Genomic DNA, 15,430 nt, shown 5'->3' on the forward strand with positions numbered 1-15,430 from the left:
CTCAGTAGGCGGTCCCACTAAGCATATTGTGGCCTCTGACTGCTGCTTCAATGCCAGGAAACGGATGTTCCCTGGCGGAGTTAGCAGTCCCAAAGTGGACTGACCGGCCAACTCCTAATGAGGTGGTAGGATCACTGGTGCAGTGGTGGCTGGATCCACCATCGCGGCGCCACGACGAGTCTGGTGGTCCTCAGACCACCAGATTCACAACAGGGCCCTATGTTTGTGTTTGTGTGCCCATTATTGGTTAAGCTCACACAAGTGTATTTTTGACTAAGGTTTCTAAAGTGAGATTCTTTTTTTTGCATACAGGAAAGCAATGCACACATAAATCAAAAATGTTTTAACATTCAGACATTTTTTCTGAATTAATTGCCATAGTTGATAAACATGTTTGACTACAGATATACACAGGCAATAAAAGTTTTGATACATTTTTTTTCTTAAAAATTACCTAATTGTCCATTGTTGCTTGCATTATAGGACACTCTTGTATTGGAAGAATTAACCATTCATTTGATGAGTTTTGGCACTTTCACTGCAAACTCTTAGTAACATCATGCTGGTACTTACACTGCAATATTTAAGTAATAGTGTCAAAAAAGTTGCCCCGCTGATAGTATCGACCTTTGTTGGTTGATGTGAAGAATACATCAATGATCCATTTCTAGCTTGTGAAGCCGATGTGACTCCACAATAAGGATCAGGAACCGCTAAACATTGTTAAAGGGATTTTATTTTGGATTACCAATCAATCCAGTATATATGCAAACCCATAATAAGTTCAAAAGATACAGCAATACAGCTGATAAATTGAAATATCGCAGTAGGTTGAGCCATAATTAAATGAGATACATAATTGTGACAGCCACAACAATAAAGAAGCAGATTAAAGCAAACAAGTGTTCCATAAAGAAACTTCCCTTCTCTCTTCTAAACATAAGTTGAATGTAAGATCACCTACCAAGGTTCTCCTTTTAGGGAGCATAGAAGGTGTCAGCAGGATCAGGCTTCAGTTGAAGTCTTGGAACAAGGAAAATAAGTGTTTAGCTAAAGTTTCACACTTGCAAGAATAAGGAAAGCAGAGAGGTCTGTAACCCTCATAGTCTAAAGGAAATCTGCCTTCTGTAATAAGTATGGGCAAATTTTGCGGATCTGCGGTCCGCGAAATCGCAAAAAAAATCAGCGAATTCGCAGATTTCCTGCATAATTGCCGATTGTTTTGCGTTTTGCACATACTTAACTGGAGTACTTTCTACTGGCTAATCAGTAATCAGTAAGTGCTACCTGTAAATGTATAGTGCTTTTCCTACACTACAGCTGCGTAAAGGGCCAGAAGAGTTGCCTCCAGTGACCATGTGTGTGTAACTTTGCCATCGCGCCGAAGGGCGCTGGGGTCCCTCGAGTGAGCTGTCCATCATAGTGTGTAAAGGGCGGGAAGACGGTGCACACCGCTAGTGTGAGGGGCGGGGCCAAACGGGCATGGCTTCTATGCGAGTTCACATGACTCTTGTGTGTATAAAAGGTCAGACACCGATCAGAGCAGCAGATGAGGAGAAAGAAGTTCCTGGTCACAGGGATTGCGCCCGTGAAAGTCAGGGATGCAAAGGCCTCCATCAAGCAGCACAGCTAGTTTTCGACGGTAGATATGGGGAGAAAGCACACCTGCCCAGCCTCGACAAAGCGCACGATTTTTTGGGGGCTGATTAAGGAGTTACTGAATTTGAGCTTCATGCCAGAATAAATCTTGCCCTGCATATTTCCAGCGACCATGGGTGTGTAACTTTGACATCGCACCGAAGGGCGCCGGGGTCACTCGAGGGAGCTGTCCATCATAGTGGGTTAAGGGGGGGAACACGGTGCACACTGCTAGTTTGTGGGGGGGCAAACGGGGGGGCTTCTATGCGAGCTCACATGCCTCTTATGTGTATAAAAGGTCAGTGACCAATCAGAGCAGCATATGAGGAGAGAGAAGCTCCTGGTCACGGGAATTGCACGGGGATTGCGCTCGTAAAAATCAAGGATGATTGCAAAGGCCTCCATCAAGCAGCACAGCTAATTTTCGACTGTAGATATGGGGAGAAAGCACACCTGCCCAGCCTCGACAAAACGCACAGTTTTTTGGGGGCTGATTAAGGAGTTACTGAATTTGAGCTTCAACTCTGGCACCTGCTTTATTTCATATCTGTAGTGCTTCCTGTTGAGGTTTAGTTTTTGTGACAGGGGCGTCATGCCAGAATAAATCCTGCCCTGCATATTTCCAGCGACCATGGGTGTGTAACTTTGCCATCGGGCCGAAGGGCGGCAGGGTCACACGAGGGAGCTGTCCATCATAGTGGGTTAAGGGCGGGAAGACGGTGCACACTACTAGTGTGGGGGGGCAAACGGGGGGGCTTCTATGCGAGCTCACATGCCTCTTGTGTGTATAAAAGGTCAGTGACCGATCAGAGCAGCATATGAGGAGAGAGAAGCTCCTGGTCATAGGAACTGCACGGGGATTGCACTCGTAAAAGTCAAGGATGATTGCAAAGGCCTCCATCAAGCAGCACAGCTAATTTTTGACGGTAGATATGGGGAGAAAGCACACCTGCCCAGCCTCGACAAAGCGCACAATTTTTTTGGGGCTGATTAAGGAGTTACTGAGTTTGAGCTTCAACTCGGGCACCTGCTTTATTTCATATCTGTAGTGCTTCCTGTTGAGGTTTAATTTTTGTGACAGGGGCGTCATGCCAGAATAAATCCTGCCCTGCATATTTCCAGCGACCATGGGTGTGTAACTTTGCCATCGCGCCGAAGGGCGCCGGGGTCACTCGAGGGAGCTGCCATCATAGTGGGTTAAGGGCGGGAACACGGTGCACACTGCTAGTGTGTGGGGGGGCTAACGGGGGGCTTCTATGCGAGCTCACATGCCTCTGTGTGTATAAAAGGTCAGTGACCGATCAGAGCAGCATATGAGGAGAGAGAAGCTCCTGGTCACAGGAACTGCACGGGGATTGCGCTCGTAAAAGTCAAGGATGATTGCAAAGGCCTCCATCAAGCAGCACAGCTAATTTTCTATGGTAGATATGGGGAGAAAGCACACCTGCCCAGCCTCGACAAAGCGCACAATTTTTTTGGGGCTGATTAAGGAGTTACTGGATTTGAGCTTCAACTCGGGCACCTGCTTTATTTCATATCTGTAGTGCTTCCTGTTGAGGTTTAATTTTTGTGACAGGGGCGTCATGCCAGAATAAATCCTGCCCTGCATATTTCCAGCGACCATGGGTGTGTAACTTTGCCATTTTCCGGGGTCACTCGAGGGAGCTGTCATCATAGTGGGTTAAGGGCGGGAACACAGTGCACACTACTAGTGTGTGGGGGGCTAACGGGGGGCTTCTATGCGAGCTCACATGCCTCTTGTGTGTATAAAAGGTCAGTGACCGATCAGAGCAGCATATGAGGAGAGAGATGCTCCTGGTCACAGGAACTGCACGGGGATTGTGCTCGTAAAAGTCAAGGATGATTGCAAAGGCCTCCATCAAGCAGCACAGCTAATTTTCGACTGTAGATATGGGGAGAAAGCACACCTGCCCAGCCTCGACAAAGCGCACAATTTATTTTGGGCGGAATAAGGAGTTACTGAATTTGAGCTTCAACTCGGGCACCTGCTTTATTTCATATCTGTAGTGCTTCCTCTTGAGGTTTAATTTTTGGGACAGGAGCCTCCTTGCCTACTTGTAACTATTCTCTGACCCTGCTTCGAGGGTCAGAGCAGGGTCAGAGAATAGTTGCAAGTAGGCAACGAGGCGCCGCTCAGGAAGCACTTACAGGGTTACAGCAGGTGCCTAAGTTGAAGTTAATTTCTTTGTAAACATTTTGTAAATGGTTAAAAAGAAATTATCTTCAACCTGGGCACCTGCTGTAACCCTGTAAGTGCTGCTTCATGGAAAATTCGTCCAGCTTGCAGATTTGCGGATTTTTCAGCGATTTCACGAGATTCGCTGATCGCGAAATCGCAGAAAATCCGCAAATTCCGCGAGCGGAATGGATTTTTGGCCCATACTTATTCTGTAACTGTGAGAACACCAATTAAAGATAATAGAAGATTCAGAAAAGTTCTTATCTCCTTTCGCATCACCGGGAACAAATGAACTTGTTACTCGATTGTGCATCTGCAACATACGGGAAACAACACTTACAACGCAACTTTTACAACGCACTACCTTTACAACAAAACTTTTACAACGCAACATCCATTACAACGCATACCATTACAACGCAACCATTACAACGCATGTCACTACAACGCATACCACTACAACGCATGTCATTACAACGCAGTCATTACAACGCATACATTACAACGCATACCTACATTATTAGAATAGTAATTTTTACCCCTACACTATCCAATACTTACCCTACTGTTGCACCCCCTAGAGTTAGAATAGTAATTTTTACCCCTACACTATCCAACACTTACCCTACTGCTGCACCCCCTGGAGTTATAATAGTAATTTTTACCCCTAAACTATCCAATACTTACCATACATGCAATGTAAAGGTATGCGTTGTAATGGCATGCGTTGTAAATGTAGTATGCGTTGTAGTGCAATGCGTTGTAAAGGTAGTTTCAAAGAATCTGTTGTAATGGCATGCGTTATAATGGAATGCGTTGTATAGGATGTTCCGGTGTAAAAAGGTATGCTTTGTAAAAGTATGCGTTGTAACGACATACATCCACAACATACCTTCAGTTCCCCATTGCATGAAAACTTGGACTGTAGTTCTCAATCTTGAACATCTCTCCATCCTGATACATGATGAAAAGAAGGCCTCTATTGACCATTAATTCTCCATATTCACTGCCAAGTTCTTCCCTCCAGCCTTCATCATCAGCAGTCTAAAACAAACAATAAGCCTTTATCTAACTAACGAAAATCATGATAATACACCTGCAAAAAAAGAAAGAAAGAACATGCTAGCTATGCCTAATGCATTTCAATTTAGGCCTGTAGTTAGGCTAAGTTAAGTTAGCAAATAACATGAATTTGACTGCATGAATAAACATATGCAAGTATAACTTGAAATATAATTGTAAAACATGACTAAAAGAGTATTATTGCAGGTTTCAACTAAACAATTGTGTACATGTTTATAAATCTCCAACCCCCTCCCAGACTTTTAGAATCGTCTTTGTCCCTCCCATCTGACCTGAGCACATTCCATTTTATTGAGTCCACTGGGAACCACTTATGGTGCTGTTAGACCTGGCGTGGTTTCCCCTTATCGGTTTTGCTGGTTTAGATGCTTTGGACACTCTGCCACTGCTGATCAGTGTCAGAGTTTAAGTGCTCCCTGTGTAAATTGTTATTGTGATTGGATATACATGTTTGGCATATTTGTATCACCAAGAAGTCCCTAGTAAAGTGCACTGAGTGTGCCAGGGCTGGTAATGTCAAATGCTACTAGTGGGCCTGCAGCACTGATTGTGCCACCCACATGAGTAGCCCTAAAACATGTGTCTCAGGCCTGCCACCGCAGTGCCTGTGTGCAGTCTGTGAACTGCCATGTCCTCCTGGTCAGTGTCCCCACTGACCAGGCCTAACCCATCCCTTTCTGTGCACATTGGTCACCCCTTGGGCAGGGTGCAGTGTATGTGAAAGGTAGAGCATGTACTGGTGCAGGTGACATGCTCTGGTAGTGAATTACAGCCATTTTCGTTTTTCACTGCTGCAAGGCTATCTTGCTCCATAGGCTATCATTGGGTATGCAGGCAACAGTGGCTACCAGCATATCTTCCCATAAGAACAAGATGGGACATAAAAGTCTGGTATCCCTGAACTCAGAATTTAATAACACATCTTTTAGGGAAGGTGGTTTTTAACTCCTGTGTTTGAGAATAGCACTTTTAGAAAGTTGCTGTTCTCTTGTCTGACCTTTCTGTGGGCCTTGGCCTGTTTGTGAATTGACTGTCTGGTTTGAGAGTGACAGGGGCTGGGGATTCTCCAGGAGGCTGGCTGAGTCAGCCCTAGGTTGAATGACTTCATTTGCAACTTGAGTGGTGGGAGGAGATAGCACCTGAATTGGGCTGTGCCTGCCTTCCACAATGCTGGCTCCACCTCCTGCTGGGCGGCTGACGACCATGCCCCTCACTCTGAAAGGAAAGGAGAAGCCAGGAAAACAAAGTGCTCAAGAAACACCCAGAACTGGTTCAGACCGGGCTCAGAGCCCTCTTGCAGAAAGGGAACAAAGACTTTTTGGGGAATAGGTACAGGACCCATGACTACAGAAAATTAGATCATCCTGGAATCAAGAAGGAACCTCTGCCAAGGAGAAAGCTGAAACTGAAGAAGGAAGACTGTCCTGCTGTTGCTTTGCTGGACTGACCTGCTGTTGCTTTGCTGCCAAGGAGAGCGGAAGGACTTTGCTTTGTGCTGTGTCCCCTTGCTTGAAGGAATCTCCAAGGGCATGAGAAGAGCTGGCTTCCTGTTTTGAAGTCCAAGGAACAAAAGGACTCCCCCCCCCAGCTTCCCTGAGCTCTGCTGAGAGAGCTCTGTCCTTCCTGGAGTGCCTGGCCCATGTGTGGTGCCTCTGGAAGTTGTACTTGTGTTGGGGAGCTGGAAATCAAGCTTTTAAAGACTTTGCTACAGAAAATCTATCGCAATCCCGCCCGAGCGAGAAAATTCCAGCCGCTACGAAGACCAGGATCGTCACCGCTGCCTGAAGACGTTGCACCCTTCATTAGCGGGAAGATTTCCGCCGCTGCGAACATCGTCGCAGAGCCTGTCATTGCTGGGTGAAATCATCGCATCACGTCGCTGCGAGAACCAGCAGAACCATCGCATCGAGGAGCTGCAAGAGAAAGATCGCCGCTGGACGGCGCATCGTCGCCCCGGAGATCATCGCAACACCCGAGAATCATCGCATCGTGCCTTTGCGGGAGAAAACTTTCTACAAAACCTACGCACCGGAATCCATACAAGTGGCCTTCCTCCCCCTACAGACCGGATTAGTCGCAACACGCCCACTGCTACAGCAGGGCTGTCGCTAACGTCTCCCCTGGGTCTCAGGAGCAACGCATTGCTTGTTTTTCACTGCTACAGCTACTGTGCTTGGAACTTTTTATCGCTAACAAAGGTACTATGGCTAAACCGTGACGCAACTGTGGATAATATTATCGCTAACCTTAAGAACCTTAAGAACTATTTTGCAACCTTATTCTTGAACTGTGTATGTTGGATTTTTGTCGTTTTGGTCTTGTGTAGTTTAGATTACATACCTTTATTTTTCTAAACTGTTGTGGAGTCAGTTTTTGGTGTTTTCACTGTGTTACTGTGAATTTTGGTGCAAATACTTTACACATTGCCTTTGATAAGCCTTGACTGCTTGTGCCACGCTGCCAAGGGGGTGAGCAGGGGTTATCTCAGAGGGTTTCCTCCTTACCCTGACTAGAAGCAAGGGTCCCTATTTGGACAGTAGTACCTACCTCTGCCAACTACAGACCCCCAGTTCTATAGTTGTTAATCAGCGGTGGGATTTGAACTTGTATTTGTACTAGACCCACGGTGATTGGTGTACATCACTAGTGAGTGCAGACCACTACGCCACCACATACTACTGTTTCTTTTTGGTTGGTTCTATTTTTGATTAACTCTTCAAAGCATCATGTCTGTGAATGGAAAGGCACCCAGTAAGAAGGCAGAATTGGAATTGGAATTTGTCATTGAGGATTTGTATTCCTACAAGGCTACACAGCTTAAGCAATTCTGCCAAGAGTTTGAGTGCCCCATAAAGAGCAACGCCAGGAAAGAGGAGTTGCAGAGTGTCTTGAAGGCCCATTGGGAGGCACAAGAGGGAAAGAATGCAAGTACAGGGAAGTACAGGGAATGGTTTTCAAATCACAGATCTGCCTGTGAGCAGAGTAGGCTCAAGGGCTGGCAGGAACCATTCTAGTAGGGGTTTCACTCAAGAAGAGTTAGAAGAAAATCAAAGAGCAAGGGACCATGACTTGGAGGTCTGAAATTGAAAATGAAGCAAATGGAAATGGAAAAAGAGAATGAAAGAGCTGAGAGAGAAAGGGCAGCGGAGGAGAGTAAAAATGCCTGTGCCCTGGAGGAAAATAAATTGCTTTTGGCTCATGAGTTGAGAATGAGAGAACTGGATCTTAAAGCCAAGGAGGTGGATGCCAGTTCAAATGGTGGCAGCGCACAGCCAGTGCAGGGGGGTAAAGTATATATTCCCAAGGATCTGGTACAGAATTACAATAGGAGTGAGGATGTTTATGCCTGGTTTACTTCTTATGAAATTGCACTGAGAATGAATGGTGTGCCTGAACAGCATTGGGGGGCGGGCCTGTGGAAACATTTTGAGGCTTCTGGGAGGAGTGCTCTAGAATCCTTAGAGTTAGCAGGTGCCATGACCTACCCCAATATGAAGCAGGCCCTATGTCTCAGGTATGAACTTACTCCAGAGCAGTACAGACTGCAGTTTAGAAACTCTAAGGAGAAAGAGTCCGAGACTTGGATGGAGTGTGTGAATTTGTACTCTCGTGCACTGGAAGGTTGGATGAAGGACAGCAAAGTAACTGATTATAAGGGGTTGTTGCATTTAATTAGTTGGGAGCACTTGAGTAGTCTTTGTGTTCCAGAGCTGCGCCAGCATCTTTTAGACAGCAAGCTGACAGACCCCATTGAGCTTGCTAAGGAGGCGGACCGCTGGACCAGTACCAGGGTCCACAAAGGAATTGTGGTTACCACAGCCAAAGGTGGGCAGTGTCCCCAGCAGAAGAGTGGGGGGCCAAGGGTACCCCAAAGGAGTTCTCACAAGGGCCCCAAAATAGTTCCCAGGGAAAGGAGTCCCAGCCCCCAGACCCAAGCAATCATGGCCCCCTAGGGGCAGATTGGAAAACAGAGGTCCCCCTACCTGCTTGCACTGCAATGAGGTGGGACATGTTATCAACAGGTGCCCCAAGAAACCCCCAGCGCCTGTTGGTGCTCCCGCCCTAGGGTTAGTAAGTGTAGCTTTGGGAGGGGAATTGATTTCTAGTGGGGAAGGAGAACTAGCAGTTATGACCCTTGTCTCTCTAGGAGACCAAGAGATGGCCCAGGAAACATTACTGCCCCCTAACACTAAGAAATACGGGCAGAAGGTGATCATCAATGGGAGGGAGATAGAGTCTCTGAGAGACACAGGAGCCAGTGTGACATCCGTGAGGTGTCAGTGGGTGTCTGAAGAGCAGTGTATCCCCAATGTACTCCGCCCGGTAGTTGCAGCTGATAGCTCAGTGCGCCTCTGCAAAGTGGCACGTGTTCCCTTTGAATGGGGAGGGGACTCTGGTCTCTTGGAAGTTGTTGTCAGTGATGCATTGCCTGTAGATTGTCTGCTAGGTAATGACCTGGAGAGTTCTTCATGGAAGGATGTAGAACACAGAACTCATTTGGAGATGTTGGGTTTGCCTGCGTGGATCTGTGTGACCACACGTGCTATGGCAGCCAGTAGAGGTGATTCAGCAGAACTGGAGCCTGAAACAGTGGCCCAGAGACCTGCCAGGCGAGGAAGAGGCAGAGGGTGCGGGAAACCAGCCCCAGCCATTCCCACGGTCCAGGAAGGAGCAGAACCTGAGGGGGATGCCCTGAAACCTACAGGGGAACAGGGCAACCTGCCTGAGCTGACCCATTGGCAGCAAGAAGGTGGGCCATCCAGGGAGGAATTCTGCAAGGAGCAGAAAGAGTGCCCTTCTCTCAGTATGCGGCAGCAGGCTGCAGACCAGGCAGCAGGTGGAGCATCCAGAGATCACTTCATCTACTGGGAAGATGACTTGTTATATAGCGAGCCTAAGCTTGCAGAGCCCGGTGCAGCCCATGTGCTGGTGGTACCCACGCGCTTCAGGAACTTCCTAATGGGTCTGGCTCATGACGTGCCTCTCACAGGACATCTGGGGCAAGACAAGACCCTAAACAGACTTGTCACGGACTTCCACTGGCCCCAGATGAGGAAGCACATTGGTTCCTTTTGCAGATCTTGCCAAACATGTCAGGCCAGTGGCAAGACTGGAGTGGAGTGCAAGGCACCCCTCCAACCCTTTCCTGTGGTGAGCACCCCTTTCTAGCGGGTGGGCATCGACATTCCTAGGCAACAGGTCCATCCTGCTCTTGGTGGACCATGCCACCTGGTACCCGGAAGCAGTCCCTCTCAGGACAATCACAGCACCCGTGGTGGGCCGTGCATTGATGGAAATCTTTTCCCGTGTGGGGTTCCCCAGAGAGGTGGTCTCCGACCGGGGTACCAAATTCATCTCTAGGTACATGAAGTCTCTGTGGGAGGAGTGTGGGGTAACTTATAAGTTCACCACTCCTTACCACCCTCAAGGAAATGGGTTGGTTGAAAGGTTCAACCAAACCCTGAAAGGTATGATTATGGGCCTAGCGGAGCCCATGAGACGGAAGTGGGACATCTTGTTACCATGCCTGTTGTTTGCCTACAGGGAGGTGCCTCAGAAGTCCTTAGGGTTCAGTCCCTTTGAACTCCTGTATGGCCACCCTGTTAGAGGACCTCTCACACTGATGAAGGAGGGGTGGGAGAAATCCCGTGGGAAAACCCCCCAGGATGTCTTCAGCTATGTGCTGGCCATTCGCAACCAGACACAATGCTTCAGGAAGTTTGCTGAGGATAACCTGGAAGCTAGCCAGGAAGAAATGAAAAGATGGTACGACCAATATACCACTCTGGTCAAATTTCAACCTGGGCAGAAAGTGTGGGTGATGGCGCCAGTGGAGTCTTGTGCGCTCCAAGACAAGTGGACTGGGCCATATGAGGTGGTGGAGCGCAAGAGCGAAGTAACCTACCTGGTTAACTTGAAGACTCCCAGGCAACCCCTGGGAGTCTTGCATGTGCACCGCCTCAAACCACACTTTTAGATGTCTGAAGTGACAATGCTCATGGCTACAGATGCTGGAGGGGAAGAGGATAGTGATCCTCTCCCTGACCTCCTGGCAGCTAAGGAGCAAGACGGGTCAGTGGCTGGTGTGGTCCTCTCGCCCACCCTGACCCCAGAAGAGCAGAGGGACTGTCACCAGGTGTTGGGTCAGTTTTCCTCCCTGTTCTCCCTGACCCCAGGTGTCACCAATTGGTGCGTCCATGATGTGGACACTGGAGATAGTCTGCCTGTGAAACAGAAATGTTAAAGGGTATCTGACAAGGACAGTTCCAGCATCAAGGAAGAGGTTTCCAAGATGTTGGCACTAGGGGTAATTGAGCCCTCCAGCACCCCCTGGGCTAGCCCAGTGGTCGTACTGCCAAAAGCGGCTGCGCCCGGTGCCACTCCAGAAATCCGGTTTTGTGTGGACTACCTTGGGCTCAATGTGGTCACGAAGACTGAAGCACACCTCATCCCCAGAGGTGATGAGCTTGTGGATCGGTTGGGAGCTGCCCGGTACCTCAGTACATTTGATTTAACTTCTGGGTACTGGCAGATTGACTTAACTGATGGTGCCAAAGAGAGGTCTGCATTCTCAACGCCAGAGGGGTACTTCCAGTTCTGAGTCATGCCCTTTGGGTTGAAGAGTGCCCCTGCCACCTTCCAGAGGCTGGTTAACCAGGTCCTGACCGGGCTGGAGGAATTCAGCACCGCATACCTGGATGACATTGCTTTGTTCAGCTCCTTGTGGGAGGAACATTTGCAACACCTCTGTGAAGTGTTGAAGGCTCTGCAAGGGGCAGGCCTCACTATCAAGGCCAGCAAGTGCCAGATAGGTCAGGGATCTGTGGTGTACTTGGGACACCAGGTAGGGAGCGGCCAGGTGGCGCCCCTACAGGCAAAGATTGATACCATTCTGGCTTGGGAGCCCCCCAAGACCCAGACAGAGGTGAGAGCCTTTTAAGGTCTCACCGGGTATTACAGACTGTTTGTCAAGGGATATGGCACCATTGTTGCCCCCTTGACAGAGATGACTTCCAAGAAGCAGCCCAGAAAAGTGAATTGGACCGAAGCCTGCCAGACTGCTTTTGATGCCCTGAAGACTGTCATGTGCACAGCACCGGTGCTCAAGGCACCTGACTTCTCCAGCGAGTTCATAGTTCCAACAGACGCTTCAGAGCATGGTGTGGGAGCAGTACTCTCACAGATCACTGAGGAGGGCTGGGATCAGCATGTAGCTTTAATTAGTAGGAGGCTACGGCCCAGGGAACAGAGGTGGAGTGCAATTGAATGGGAAGCTTTTGCTGTGGTCTGGGCTCTGAAGAAGCTGAGGCCCTATCTTTTTGGGACTCACTTTCGTGTTCAGACAGACCACAGGCCCCTCAGATGGTTAATGCAGATGAGGGGTGAGAACCCAAAACATTTGAGGTGGTCCATCTCCCTACAGGGAATGGACTTCACGGTGGAACACCGCCCTGGCACAGAACACGCCAATGCTGATGGTCTGTCCAGGTTTTTCCGCCTTAGTGAAGAGAACTCCCAAGAGGGGGGGCAGCTCCTCCCACTTTCAGCTGGAGGGGACACATGTTAGACCTGGCATCTTTGGCATGGTTCCCCCAATCTTTTTGCCTCTAACTCCTGTATTTTTGATGCTGTGCTGGATTTCGTTTTTGCTGGTTTAGATGCTTTGGACACTCTGCCACTGCTGATCAGTGTCAGAGTGTAAGTGCTCCCTTTGTAAATTGTTATTGTGATTGGATATACATGATTGGCACTTTTGTATCACCAAGAAGTCCCTAGTAAAGTGCACTGAGTAAGCCAGGGCTGGTGATGTCAAATGCTACTAGAGGGCCTGCAGCACTGATTGTGCCACCCACATGAGTAGCCCTAAAATGGTGTCTCGGGCCTGCCACCGCAGTGCCTGTTTGCAGTCTATGAACTGCCATGTCCTCCTGGTCAGTGTCCCCACTGACCTAGACTAACCCTTCCCTTTCTGTGCACATTGATCACCCCTATGGAAGGCCCAAGGTACCCCCTTGGGCAGGATGCAGTGTATGTGAAAGGTAGAGCATGTACTGGTGCAGATGACATGCTCTGGTAGTGAATTACAGCCATTTTTGCTTTTCACTGCTGCAAGGCTATCTTGCTCCATAGGCTATCATGGGGGATGCTGGCTACAGTGGCTACCAGCATATATTCCCATAAGAACAAGATAGGACATAAAAGTCTGGTATCCCTGAACTCAGAATTTAATAACACATCTTTTAGGAAAGGTGGTTTTTAACTACTGTGTTTGAGAATAGCACTTTTAGAAAGTTGCTGTTCTCTTGTCTGACCTTTCTGTGTGCCTTGGCCTGTTTGTGAATTGACTGTCTGGTTCGAGAGTGACAGGGGCTGGGGATTCCCCAGGAGGCTGGCTGAGTCAGCCCTAGGCTGAATGACTGCATTTGCAACTTGAGTGGTGGGAGGAGATAGCGCCTGGGCCTGAATAGGGCTGTGTCTGTTTTCCACAATGATGGCTCCACCTCCTGCTGGGTGCCTGATGACCCTGCCCCTCACTCTGAAAAGAAAGGAGAAGCCAGGAATACAAAGTGCTCAAGGAACACCCAGAACTGGTTCAGACCGAGCTCAGAGCCCTCCTGCACAAAGGGAACAAAGACTTTTAGGGGTATAAGTACAGGACACCTGACTACAGAAAATTAGATCATCCTGGAATCAAGAAGGAACCTCTGCCAAGGAGAAAGCTGATCCTGAAGAAGGAAGACTGTCCTGCTGTTGCTTTGCTGGACTGACCTGCTGTTGCTTTGCTGCCAAGGAGAGGGGAAGGACTGTGCTTTGTGCTGTGTCCCCCTGCTTGAAGGATTCTCCAAGGGCCTGAGACGAGCTGGCTCCCTGTTTTGAAGTCCCAGGAACAAAAGGACTTCCCCCCCCTCCTTCCCTGAGCTCTGCTGAGAGAGCTCTGTCCTTCCTGGAGTGCTTGGCCCATGTGTGGTGCCTCTGGAAGTTGTACCTGTGTTGGAGAGCTGGAAATCAAGCTTTGAAAGACTTTGCTACGGAAAATCTATCGCAATCCCGGCCGAGCGAGAAAATTCCCGCCGCTACGAAGACCGGGATCGTCGCAGCGCCAGTCGCCGCTGTCTTAAGACGTCGCACCCTTCATTAGCGGGAAGATTTCCGCTGCTGCGAACATCGTCGCAGAGCCTGTCATCGCTGGGTGAAATCATCGCATCACGTCGCTGCGAGAATGGTTGCAGAGCCATCGCATCGAGGAGCTGCGAGAGAAAGATCGCCACTGTACCGCGCATCGTCGCCCTGGAGTTCGTCGCAACACCCGAGAATCATTGCATCGTGCCTTTGCGGGAGAAAACTTCCTTCAGAACCTACGCACCGGAATCGATACAAGTGGCCTTCCTCCCCCTACAGACCGGATTCATCGCAACATGCCCGCTGCTGCAGCGGGGCTGTCGCTAACGCCTTCCCAGGGTCTCAGGAGCAAAGCATTGCTTGTTTTTCACCGCTACAGCTTCTGTGCTTGGAACTTTTTATCGCTAACAAAGGTACAGTGGCTAAAACGTGACGCAACTGTGGATAATTTTATTGCTAACCTTAAGAACCTTAAGAACTATTTTGCAATGATATATTGGAACTGTGTATGTTGGATTTTTGTCGTTTTTTGGTCTTGTGTAGTTTAGATTAAACACCTTTATTTTTCTAAACTGTTGTGAAGTCAGTTTGTGGTGTTTTCACTGTGTTACTGTGAGTTTTTGTACAAATACTCTACACATTGCCTTTGATAAGCTTTGACTGCTCATGCCAAGCTACCAAGGGGGTGAGCAGGGGTTATCTCAGAGGGTTTCCTCCTTACCCTGACTAGAAGCAAGGGTCCCTATTTGGACAGTCGTACCTACCTCTGCCAACTAGAGACCCCCAGTTCTAACAGGTGCAAACAGGCCGCAGTTTATTAAATCTTGCGTAACACATGGTTTATCAAAACACCTTACTTGGTTATTATAATACAGGGCACAAATGGACAGTATTTATATAGTCTTTAATATTTTGATAGCAAGACTTGTCCCAGCCATGCTCGATGGCCCCTTAGCAGGTGTCTAGTATTTGCGGGTTCCAGGCTTCTCTTGATACCGCAATCTGTGTGGGTGGCCATCAGTTCCAGCCTGGGCTGCAAGTGCTGTGTCCGCTTAAACCTGACACTTGCTGACCAATTGCCTACTCCCAGTGCCCCTTGTACGGCTAACACCCGAGTGACTCTTCCTTCGACGAGCTTTTTTGTCTTTCACCACTTTCCACGTGGCGAGGTCATCCTTTCTTGTGGAGAGATTAATTCGTGCACTCGCTTATGGCGTCTTTCCTCTCCATGCTTACTCTCGCATGGGTGATTCAAAGCACGGCAGCCAATTGCTGATGCACATTTTGCCAGGCTTTTACTCTCCCACGTCTGCAGACCCTACCCTCAGTAGGTATTTATCGTGGGCCCTTATGTGGTCCTTCTTTGCCTTCCCGGCCCACAAACAGTCT

The sequence above is a fragment of the Lissotriton vulgaris genome, chromosome 4_1 (genome assembly GCF_964263255.1).
Source record: "Lissotriton vulgaris chromosome 4_1, aLisVul1.2, whole genome shotgun sequence".
Lineage (NCBI taxonomy): Eukaryota > Metazoa > Chordata > Amphibia > Caudata > Salamandridae > Lissotriton > Lissotriton vulgaris.